The 12058-nt window shown below is 36.6% G+C and overlaps 1 long non-coding RNA gene across 2 annotated transcripts in view; it reads left to right on the top strand.

Annotated features, from left to right (window-relative positions):
- The window catches only part of LOC149677190 (uncharacterized), a 271284-nt gene that overhangs the window by 234771 nt on the left and 24455 nt on the right, over positions 1 to 12058 (top strand). The window lies entirely within an intron of this gene.

The raw sequence follows: 12058 nt of genomic DNA, 5'->3' as shown, positions 1-12058 counted from the left end.
CTATACGTTTGGACTGGAGATAAAGCTAGATTATATATGTGGCGGATTTAGACCTTCTCCCTAGTAAACTAGATATCACTTCTTGATATATAAAATCCTCCTTTCTTCAAAAAATATATAATACCAGCCCAAGAAAGTGTTTAGCTTTTCTTTTGCAAACTCTAGTATCAGGTCTTATTTATTCCGGTATTGTTGAATCTATCGAAGGCCCCAAAAATACACTTGAAAGTTTTTACTCGTAACAATAATGTCCCTGCTGTATCACCACTACCAACACCACCAAGTCCCAACCGACTCTTATCTATCTTGGAAAGCATTTAGGGAAAGATTTAACAATCGCTTCTCTATTTTGATATACCGTATGGGACTTAAAGAAGGAGATAGATCGGTTAGAAAAAGAGTATTGCTTTGATCGCGCCAAGAGATATAGGAAACCAACCCTCTTTTTCGCGCGTTTTTCTCTCCAAGGAGTTATAGTTCTCTTCTGTTATACTAATTGAACTCCGTGGCTATATTGATAAAAGCCCGCCATCAAAAACGAACGGTAGCTATATTGTTATTTCCCGCCACTTTTGGATGGTTGCACGTGAGACGAAGTAATTCTTACCTTGTATTTTTCTTTTCAAAGATTATAAGATGAGATAAATATATATTTATATATACCGAAGTTTATCTGTTTTCTGAGATCTTGCAGTTAGTGAGTGAGGTCGTGTCTCGGATATATAGGTTTACACTGTGTTTTGGGTTTTGTTGGTATTCTTTGTTGGTGGTGGTGTTGGGAATATGAATAGGGAGGGTATTAGAAGAAATATATAAACTATTTCTTGATATAATGTCTACGGAGTAACGAGGGGCTAATCACCAAATGCGTATTACGTGTAATTTATTTCAGTAAACTGCAGATAAGTGTATAGGGGTTTTAACTACAAAAATTCGAGGGTTTCTGTAATTTGGAATAGATGGTCCAGAAAAATAGGGGTATTTCTGTAATTTGGAATAGATGGTCCAGAAAAATAGGGGTATTTCTGTAATTTGGAATAGATGGTCCAAAAAAATGGGGGATTTCTGTAATTTGGAATATATGGTCTACAAAAATAGGAGTATTTCTGTAATTTGGAATAGATGGTCCAGAAAAGGAGTATTTCTGTAATTTGGAATAGATGGTCCAGAAAAGTAGGGGGATTTCTGTAATTTGGAATAGATGGCCCAGAAAAATAGGGGGAGTTCTGTAACTTGGAGTAGATGGTCCACTAAAATAGGGGGATTTCTGTAACTTTGACCAGATGGCCCAGAAAAATATGGGGATTTCTGTGATTTGGAATGGAGGGTGCACCAAAATGGGAAGAACTCATCTGAAATGTATTTATTTTGCAATCAATTGATATAATATTCATACCTTTCGTCACAAATTGAAACGTGGAAACAATTATGTTTACCCAAACTTAATTAGGTTATTACACTATAGGTATTCAGCTTATCTATAGGCAAAACCTGGTTGGTGCGGCATTATAAAATGAAATAATTTTTTATTATCGAACAAGGAGAAGGGGGGAGAGCGATAACTAATAAACGGGGCACTCCTTTTAATAAATGTTATCGCGGGAGCCGGGCACTCGAAACGAAGAATAGGACGGTGCGAAGAGAAACTTCAAAGAAATCTAAGAAACAATGGGCATGTGACCTTTTGTTACTGAGAAAAAAACTATATCTACCTGTCTATCTTACAGACTTCTGCTTTGATGCGCCTGCGCTAATCTTTTTCTACTTCTGAAAGAGAACCGCGCGCCCATCTCAAGACGATTTCGGCATTTTCTTTCAGAAACAGATGACAAAAGAAAAGAAGAAAAAAAAAATACACCTGAAAGAATAGCGCCCGGATTTTAAGGAAACACTTGAAATCGGTAGCTCACTCCTCCATATCCCCTCTCCTTATTCAATCTCTTCCCTCCACAGTTTATCCATCGCTCTAATCTTGACATTTTATATCCACTCCTTACAAAGAGATGGTGAAATAACTTCAGCTAATTATCCCAACTGTACAAAGTCATTTTGACGATTCAGCTCCCGTATTTCGTAATTTCATAAAGGCCCATTCATACTAAAATCTTAGGCTCACGCCTCGGGGAAGTCGCTTAAATGCTAGACACGTGTCAACGGCAACGTAAATGATTCGCGGGTTCAGTTTGAAATTTTTATTTTCAATTTCTTCTGGAAGTACTTATCGACTATCGAGATGGCGCCACATCTTTAGCGCCTTTTTTTCAGCCATAGTTCACTCGATCATGCCTTAATGACGCGTGATCGAGTGAGCTATATACTCTTTAGCAGACGATATACGAAAAGTTTTAGGATCCTAGCCGCGGTTATTTGTCATTTTGGATTCAGCTATTTTAGTATTCATAAGAAAAGTCTTGGTTCAAAAATCACTATATACGCGACGCGATTCCTTTTAAGTCGTCTGCTCTAAGGTCTGAACAGAGAAATGAACGTACCAAACAAAGTTAACGAGGCGACCGACGGGAACGTAAGATTTTACTCTAGGCCTAGTCGGAATTTCTGAAAGGGCCTTAACACTTGAGAACGTATGAACAGCCCTGTTTGGTTTTGGTAAGTTCATATATGTTTTGTTGAAAGTTTGGCATGTTGGGGGAGCTGTAAGGAAGAACATGACGGGATCACGACCCTGTGAAAATGTATATCTTTAAACTTTCGTGATATTTCGTTCGTCTTAAATTACGTGATTAGCAGCGTTGATTAATTTTGAATTAGTTCATCAAATAGGAGCTAGTTAATTTCATATTTCCTTTAACATCTGTAAGCGCGGCATTTATGTCATATTTCTTATCTATTAACTAGATTATATCATAAATGAAAGATGTAGATCCCACGAACAATCTGTGGGGGTGATCGACGCTTGCTTTTTTTTCCCATTCTTCTTTTATTATAATTCGGCAATCATTGCATTGCATTGCCGTTTCCTTGTTTATAAATTATCTCTGGAGTACCTTTTGCGTGATAAGCCTTGTCGCTCGTCTCGCTGATTTTGTCATAAATTTCAAAAGATTGATAGAGAAAGAGAGAGGGAAAGAGACTGCTGAGAGGCCTCCGCATTTTGTATCTACTTATCCGTGCCATTTCAAAGACAATGACAATGAGCCCCCTTCGTTTATTTGATTTCATTATCAAATGACGCCGTTGTATCAATGAACTTTGATTTATTGAGTTCACCTTAAAGCTACTTGATACTTTAAATAGAATTCTTGAAATGCTACAAATCGTACAATCCTAAATATAACGATGGATCATCATTAACTTAAGTAAAGTTAAGATTACAAATGTGTAGAACTAGGACGTCCAAATGACATCCGAATGGCGTGAAGCTATTACAACAAACCCTCAACAAGAGCCATAAAACTTATCTCATTAGCGGAGATGGCATATACACAACAAAAATCCATAGATTATACAAAACGTGAGACGCTTGACGCATTGTTACTTGACCACTTTTCCCTAGCTAGCCGAAGCGTTATCCCCAAACTAAAGCAGATAAGAAGGTGTTAGGGTCTTCTGTCCTCATGCAGTTGTATTCATTCCTCTTTCTCATTCCTTCTGAAGAGCGACCAAGAAGGGGACGTGTTTTTGTCCAGGGAAGGTCACATCATGTTAGGTAGTAGTAGTAGAAGGTGCGGAACTATCTTTCAGCTCAGCTAGAGCAGGGCGCCAACCATTGTGCGTTCAGGGACCAAGCGGGATACACACTGATAAGAGTATCCACTTTTTGGACACGGAGGGTCTTTTAATGTCGGAAGGAATTAGGGCCATTACATTGTTAGGCGACATATACTTCTTCTAGACTTTATCTATCTATGGAAAGAGTCGACAGACCTAAAGGTTAAAGGGTATTTCATAACCCCTTTTTTTCCTTCTTCTTGCATCGTTCTAGGACTTGCTATCTTTTGGGTTGTTTTTTTCTTTTTTACCAAAAGCATTGGTGCTTGTATTATTTTTCTTGTAACAAGGGTTAATGATAGTTGGTTATGTTTACTTTAGTTACGATGATAAGTTTGATAATCGAGATTTCGGTAAATTTATGGGTTTTTTTTCTTTAAATCAATGAGTGAGTCTCCCCTCGAATGGTATTTATTAATCTTTGTATTTAAAATGAAATCACGGAGCATTACGAAAATACATTTTTTCATAATAAGATTTATAATTAAGGTTTGTTAAAAAAAATCAGTTTTTAATTTTAACAATCGCAACCAATTTCTAATAATCCTATCTCACCTAGATTAAAATAAAAATATACAGGGTGTTTCTGATAAGTGTATTTTAGATAGAAGTTACATTTTCGACTCAAAATCGGTTTCCCAATGAACATCCCCCTTAATTTAGTTACAGACTTATCAGAAACACCCTTTACAAATAAGAAAATACATTTATCATTAAAAAAAAACACTTCAACACGCGGGAATCTTCAATAATAACAATCAACAATAATCGTTCAATTATATTAAAAGAAACGTGTATTACAACAAACGTATATAAATAGAGCGATATATTGAAGTTGAAATCCTCCAATGGCAGGCAATAATACAATGGACAGTTACACAAAAACCTACATAAAAACGTAAAATAAATATATAAAAGGAGCCCAAACCACCGCGCGCTGTAAGACTCGACAATGTTTAAAAAGAAAATATAAAAACATCCATAATCTGACAATATAACTCGTTAACTGGAGCGGAACAAAAGGCTTTTTGCTTGTCGATATTCTCACCCAATGAGAGACATAAGCCATACATACACTTCGTCTGTTTTCATTTCTATTGTGCTAAAACGATTCTCTGCAGCGTTTTAACGCTACAACTCGATCATAGCGAAGCTTACTCGCTATTTCTTCGATAAAATTTCGCGAGGAACCCTTCTTTCAGCAATTTCCACGATCCAAATATCTAAAATAGTCAAACTGAAAACGTTTTGTTTTTATATCGATATACTTTGGTTTTATCAGGGATAGATTTAATTTTAGAAGTAGGAATGGAGAACAGAGTTATCTGGGCGCGTGTCATAGTCCCGGACCCCCTTCCACGGGAAAGGGGGGGGGGTATGAAAGAAGAGGCGGGAGGTCATAGCGACAGAGGTAAAAAGAATTACGTATTTTTCGCCGTCCCCGTCAGCAACGTCATCAAAACGTAGTATAAGTGAGCCAATGAGATAATTTAAACTCTTCGTTACGTGTTGGAGGGAGGGGCTCTATACTGGACTCTTTCTAACCGTTCTCCATTCCTGCTTCTAAAATTAAATCTATCCCTGGTTTTATGTGAAGAAAATGCCAGACAAAACCTCCAAATTCAATAAGATACCGGAAAAAATCACTATATTTTAAAAACTCGATATTAAAACGAATCGTACTTGGCTATTTCCATCGTAAGCATTGATCTGTCAGTCAGTCTTAATCAAACACGTGGTCCACGCGCTGTTGTACAAGTTATTGAAGTTACCCCGTTGTTTTCGCAACACCTGTTAAGTTGAGGATTTTTTTTTATTATTTTATTTATTTTGGAATGGCGTTAAGGACGTTCCTATCCTTTTATTTCGGAATATATCATTTAGACAAAAAGGACAAGAAATTACCGACGACAATGACGTAAAGCATGTTGTTCGAGTGTCATATTCAAATTTGTATTTTATTTGCCCAAACGCCAATTTGCATAAAAAATGATAAATATCACCATTGTTATACAAAATTTTGATAGCTTATTTTACTTTGAATTATAAGAACAAAAATATGGTGATACTCAGAAGTAAGATACTCTATTTATATAGAATTAAATAAAATACTGATTCTTAAATTCTTGTAAATTGGCAATTTTAAAATTTGAATTCGTAATTTAAAAAATCTTGGCTAGATGTGTTGATTAAAAGCCTATTTGTTTGTAAAACAATGCAAAAGCAGAAATATGTAGACCAAACTGCTTGCGGATGTGTTGAAAACATTTAGCGAAAAGATAACATTGCGCAAGTGCAGATTGAATACACCATTTTGCATAAGTCCTGCGTTTTTTCATTCTATTTCAATGACGAATTGCATTCCATACCAATTTCATTGCCCATCCCTTGCAATTGAATGATCTGCAAGAGGTTTTCGCGCCTTCGTATGCAACGGTTCCATGTCTGCCCCCACCAGATTTCATTACAATTCTGAACTTTTCGAGCGTATTCAAAACGTTGGTATTCAGAAATTCAAATCAATTGGAAAATTTATTAAATTAAAAATTAAAAAATCAATTCGATTTCTATGCGCGGCGTGTAAATTTATATTTAAATAATAAGCGATGAATTCTTCAAGTGTAATACAACGTTACAAACGAAATAAAAGCGGGAATTTTTTTCTAGACGGATGTTTAAAGGGAGGCTGTATGAATGAAATATTTTGTATATATTTTTTTTTAATATAAAATCATGATATTGAAATTAAGGTTTATAACTGGAAATTTTTTAGATACCAAATTTTTACTGTACTTTATTGTACCTTTGCTCTTATGAGCAGCTAGAATAGGACTTGAAACACGCCTAAATTTCTCAAAAAGATTAGTTTAATTAGTTCCTTTGCCGTGACAAATCTAGTTACTGGAAACGTTTTATTTTGTTTAGAATTAGAGTTATTTTAGTATACCTTTGAATAGAACACTTTAAAGGTTGGAACCTCGAAAGGAGAGAGAGAAAGAGAGAGAGGAGATTTATTCGGCATCCGAAAACGTATCTAGAGGCACTTACAAAGTAAATTCATTTTAGACACACACACACTAAAGGTGGCCTGTTATTCCCCCATGCACGCGATCCATTGAAATGTAAAAAACCTGTTATGAGTTGAAGCAAAAGAGGATAGAAAAGAAAGGGATCTGAACTTTGCACAAAAAGATGAAGCAGCCAAAGTAGTGGCAGTAGAGATGCCTGCCTGCCTGCCAGAGCTCGAAGCGAGCGGCCTTTCATCGGCTTCTCTTGTTCGAGGTTTTTGGGTAATGGAAAGACCCTAAGTAGCTTCTTTTTCTTACCGCCGAACGGCGCTGGCTACCAGCGTTTTTATCATCGTTTCTTTTGTGCGTAAGATTCCCTATAGGGCTAGAAGAAAAGGTGAGCGGGCCAACAAGTAGATTAGATGGTAACCTCCAACTACATCTCTCTTTTCAAAATTCAAATCTGCACTTTGACATAAAACAACCTGAGTATGTGCGAGAACCCTGAGAACATACAGCGCATGCGCGAGACGTGATTATGCCATTTAAAGACCCAAATTTTGAGTGTATCAGCTCAATAGTACCATTAAACCCTTATTTGCGCTAAACAGCATACAGAGGGCGTTAGTTAACGCGAGATATTCCATGGCCATACCCATCCAATAGCAGACGATTCTTCAATCTGGTAATGGTATAGAGAGCTTTCAGATGAGATAGTAGTACGTCACACCCTCCCAAGTCTTACCGCTGTTCTGGTAGCCATATTGTTGGTGGTTTCAGCTTCATTCCTGCTTTAAACCCACCACCAATATGGCAGCGTAAATTATGTCACGAGACTCAGCTCCTCCTCCAACTGAAAGCTCTCTATTCTATTTCTATGTCAAGCGCAGTTGAACAGGCTAATGTCTAGTAATCTCTAGCGGACAATTCGATTAAGTGAATTAAAGATAGCTTTTAAGATCTCGTGGGAAAATAAATGAAGTGAAATACGTGCTTCAAATTAAGACAAAAATGGTCTAAACAGTTTGAACATCAACCATCTCTCCTAGGTAACACCGTGTTTAGGGAGAGAGAGAATGGAAGTTAGCTAGTCCCAAGTTAGCCATTGTAATTGTTATTAAATTTTGATTCTGTTGAAAAGCCCGAGCTGCAGCTTTTGTGGAAAGCAGGGGGACGATTGTTTGAGCATTCAGGGTTACAAAAACGAAGAAGGTAGCTATAGCTTTTATAGCGCTATTTATTAAAAAGAAGTAAATTTTCTCTCTCTCTCTCTCTACAGCCATTCTTTTTTACGTTAACGTAATTCGGGCTTTAGCAATCGAATTTTCTTTTCGGGGGTTTTTTTCTTTCTTTTATTATTTTAAAAGAAAATGATGTGGTAAAAGCTATGGCGCGTTTGTGAGAATTCGGATTTGTAAATTGAATTTTTTTAAACAAAGAACTTAATTGCGAGAAGAGGGTGTTTTTCTGCTGGCTGCTAAATTATTATTTCGAATTGAATCGAACTTTCACCCCCTAATACAACATCTTTACAATAAACTATTGGGTCAGTAACTGTCCTTGAAATCTTGTCTGAAAATAAACTTGAAGAAATGTTGTTAATGTTGAATTAGAAGTTACTCGGAAAAAGGGGGGGGGAGTTGAAGTTGTTAATAAAATCATGAAACTGGTTAGTTTAAATTATTGAACAGTTTGAAAACCTTGCTTGTAACTTTTACATCTGATATTTAAGTTAATTTTGACCTACTTCCACGTATTCTATGGACTCGTTTGTTTATTTTGAAGTTATTTAATATTTTTAACTTTAAAAATAAATAATAAATGACAAATTTTAAACAATTTATATCAAAACTTGTCACAATTTATTATTTAACATAATTTTCTAGTACGAAATTACGCTGCAAATAGCATCCGTGAAAACGAGAATACAATATTCAAATATAACACAAAACGAGTCAGTTTAAAATTAGTTAGGGCAACGCCACGAAAATAATAAACACTTTTTTTAACATATCTTTATATTCTTTCCTTTATATTAGAACCGGCACTAAAATTACTTAATAAAAAAATAAAAATAAAATTGAAATAAAAATCTCGTGCACGATTTTAAGTTCATTTAAAATTTAAGTCCCGACGCCCCGTGCCACCTGGGAGAAAATATGTAGATGGAGCGGTGAAAATGATGACGAGCGACCTGCGGCAATGAAAGTCTCCCTCGCGCACGCTCCTACCCCCTACCCTTCGGAAGAGAAGAGGTGATTGTCAAGTGCTCCCGCTTAGCGCCATGTATGAGAGCTAGCTTCTATTTTTAAAATACAGAGGGCGTACTGTACGACCCTACCTAAACACTGGGCATGCTGGGAGGACTTCGTTGCCGTATAGATGGGGGTACAGACCGCAACGTTATAGGCTAGGTATGGAGGTTGCGGCTCCTTCCGTCTCACTCCTCCAAGGCGCCACCAAATAGAAAAGAAATAAGATTATTTTTTGCGCTTATCTCCCAGTTCTACAGTATAACCAGAGTGAATTACCTGTATTCTCTTGATCGTGGACGACCCAATGTGAAAAGAAAATGTAGGAACGTCCGTAAAAGAAGTCCTTATTATTTAATAGACTTTCAAATAAATAGCTCATGCAGGGGCAGCTCCGAGAAAAGAGCAATTATGATTTTTCTTTAAAAAAAATATATTTTTTTATTCTATAGTCGGAAAAGACGCGTTTCTCTTCCTCCCTCTCTCCCATTTTAAAGTTTACGCGTATATACAGAGATATTTGAAGAAATGGTTGACAAATTAATAGGTGGTATGATGTAAAGGGGCTAGAGAAATTTTCTCCCCCGGTTTCTTAACTTTAACCACGCTTCAGAGATTGCGGATTTAAAACTGAATCGAATAGACAGAACTACCAAGCAATTTCAGTCTGTTGTTGTTGTTGTTGTTGTTGTAGATAGCGGTTAAATTGCACACGTCGCAAATGACTGGCAATACTTGCTTGTCCTCGCACTAATTTTATCTTGAACCGTGAAGAAAAATAGGCTAACTAAACCATTTATATTAAATAACTATGATACAATACAAGGAGCGTATAAACCTCGGTTGCCGGTATTCTTTACTCTTTATTGAATAGGTAGTAATAGGCGAGGCGAGTCAAGCGCCGCCGTCAGATTCATCTTCTGCTCAGTCGTCTGCTAGAAAGTATAAACACAAGTCCACCAGCCTATTCACGAGGAATTCTATAAAGCGAGATAAAGTATTTCATTATTGCCCCTTGAATATCCCGAGAGCCACCTTTTCTTTTATAATAAAAACATATCTGGCTAGCTGCTTCTTGAGTATCTTCTTTTCATTTGCCGAATGACCTCTAGCTAGCTTTACATTCTTACCATATTTTCCCCACAATCTTTTCTATTTTTATAAAAGAATTAATCCTCGACTGTAGGGTGCATTTTTCATTACATTCGGTGTATATTAAAGCGAAGCCTTGCGCTGGCGTTTGAATAATATGAAATGTTAAACCATTACAAGTTAAAATATTAAATTAAATGATTATTTTTTTATATATAAATGTATAAATTCTAAAACACGTATGGTTATGGTGTATAGTTTTAATATTAGAAACAATTCTACTATGACCTTTTTTATCTTTAAATAAAAGAGAGGTCCAAGCTTACCATAAATCATGCACGTGACTTTGGTTACGTCGAAATGGTTTCAAATTTATAATACCTCTGAAGGTGCCAAAACACTTATGAAAAGGGCTCCGATATACAGGGTGAAACAGATCGAACTAACCCATAATTTTGAGTAGAATATTGAAGTATTTCTGCAACGAGTACAACAAACAACATTATTCTCCGTCTGATCTGTTTCACCCTGTACACGTAAAACCTAATTAATAAAGAAAATTATTTTCCCCGAACCAAAATAAAACGCGCCCATCATCATTACACCACCACACGTTGGTTGGCGTTATAGTATTATATACGTCCCATATTACGTGACCATCATAAAAGGAATTGAAAATAATGAAAGGTCCGCGGGCTGCTCGCGGACGGTGTCGCCCCAAAATTCGTGAAGGCCCATTAAAAGGCGCGAGAGAGAGGGGGGGCTTAAGAGAAGAACGTGCGCGAATAGTTTTAACTCTGATATTCTCTCTATTACAACAAGGAGATCGCGAGAGAGACACACATAAAGTGTGCTATAGTGTGCTGTAATATGAAAGAAGTGGATTTATATATTCCTCGACCTGATATTGAGAGGGAAGACATAAGGACTAGCTGAGACAGAACAAAGAGGGTGTTGACTCGACGATTTCTGATTACACCTGGAATTGTCTCGCGCGCCATTCAAAGAATCAGGAGATGCGCGCCCCATAATACCCATTCCCGCCTAAAAAAGAGACCCTTTCTTTAGATGGAAACGCATTCCACTATGAATTTTTACCATCTTCTCCCGAATTTATTTCCCATTTTATCGTTCTGATTTCCCAGACTATCGGTCCACGCTGTTTGAGTTTGTTTATTCCACTCGCAGCTTTGTTTTTCACTACTCTATTTAGTAACATTCTGAATCGTTTAACTTGCAAAACATGATTAGGAGTAATTTAATGTTCAAATTCCACTCGCAGTTTTGTTAGTAACATTCTGAATCGTTTAACTTCCAAAACATGATAAGGTGTAACCGATCAATGTTCAACAGTTCGTAACAAGAACTTTTTTACTTGTATGAAGAGATTGTTAAAGATTGAACAACATTCAAGGGACAATTAACTCAATCCTTCTCGCTATGGCTTTAGTCTCTTATATGATTATGATTTAGAAAATAAGGTATATTACGGCCGTCGCCTGACTGGGGTGAACAAAGACGGGACGTTTTGATTGTATACTGGTGAAATGATTATAATATGGGGTGCTAACTTGCTTGGTGTGGGAGAAATGACCCTCCGGAGTCCGTACACACTTAACCTTTATTTTTATTACGGGTATATAACTATTATGATATTGTGGCCACAAAGAATTTTTGAAAGAATGTGCGTGCACGAACTGGCTCGTGTCTTATGCACGATTTTATCTCCTTTCTGGAATCTACGACCATACATTCCGATATAATGTCCTTAAATTTAAACACTTTCGTGATATGGTTAGGCCTATTTTAACGATTTATATTAGGCCTAATTGAGTGAGATAATGTTTTAATAATGTTGTATCCTATTTAATTCTGATCACGTGTATTCAAAATAATTTTAAGAATTCGTTACGTCACTGTCCCTTTACTAATTTAAAGCAAATGGCAGGCGCCGATCACGCGTCACCAGCGGGTAGA

This window comes from Phalangium opilio, unplaced genomic scaffold, assembly GCF_054372755.1.
Source record: "Phalangium opilio isolate 3A_F unplaced genomic scaffold, DU_Popi_V2 ptg000045l_1, whole genome shotgun sequence".
NCBI classification, from domain to species: domain Eukaryota; kingdom Metazoa; phylum Arthropoda; class Arachnida; order Opiliones; family Phalangiidae; genus Phalangium; species Phalangium opilio.
This window is presented reverse-complemented; position numbering and strand designations above follow the sequence as displayed.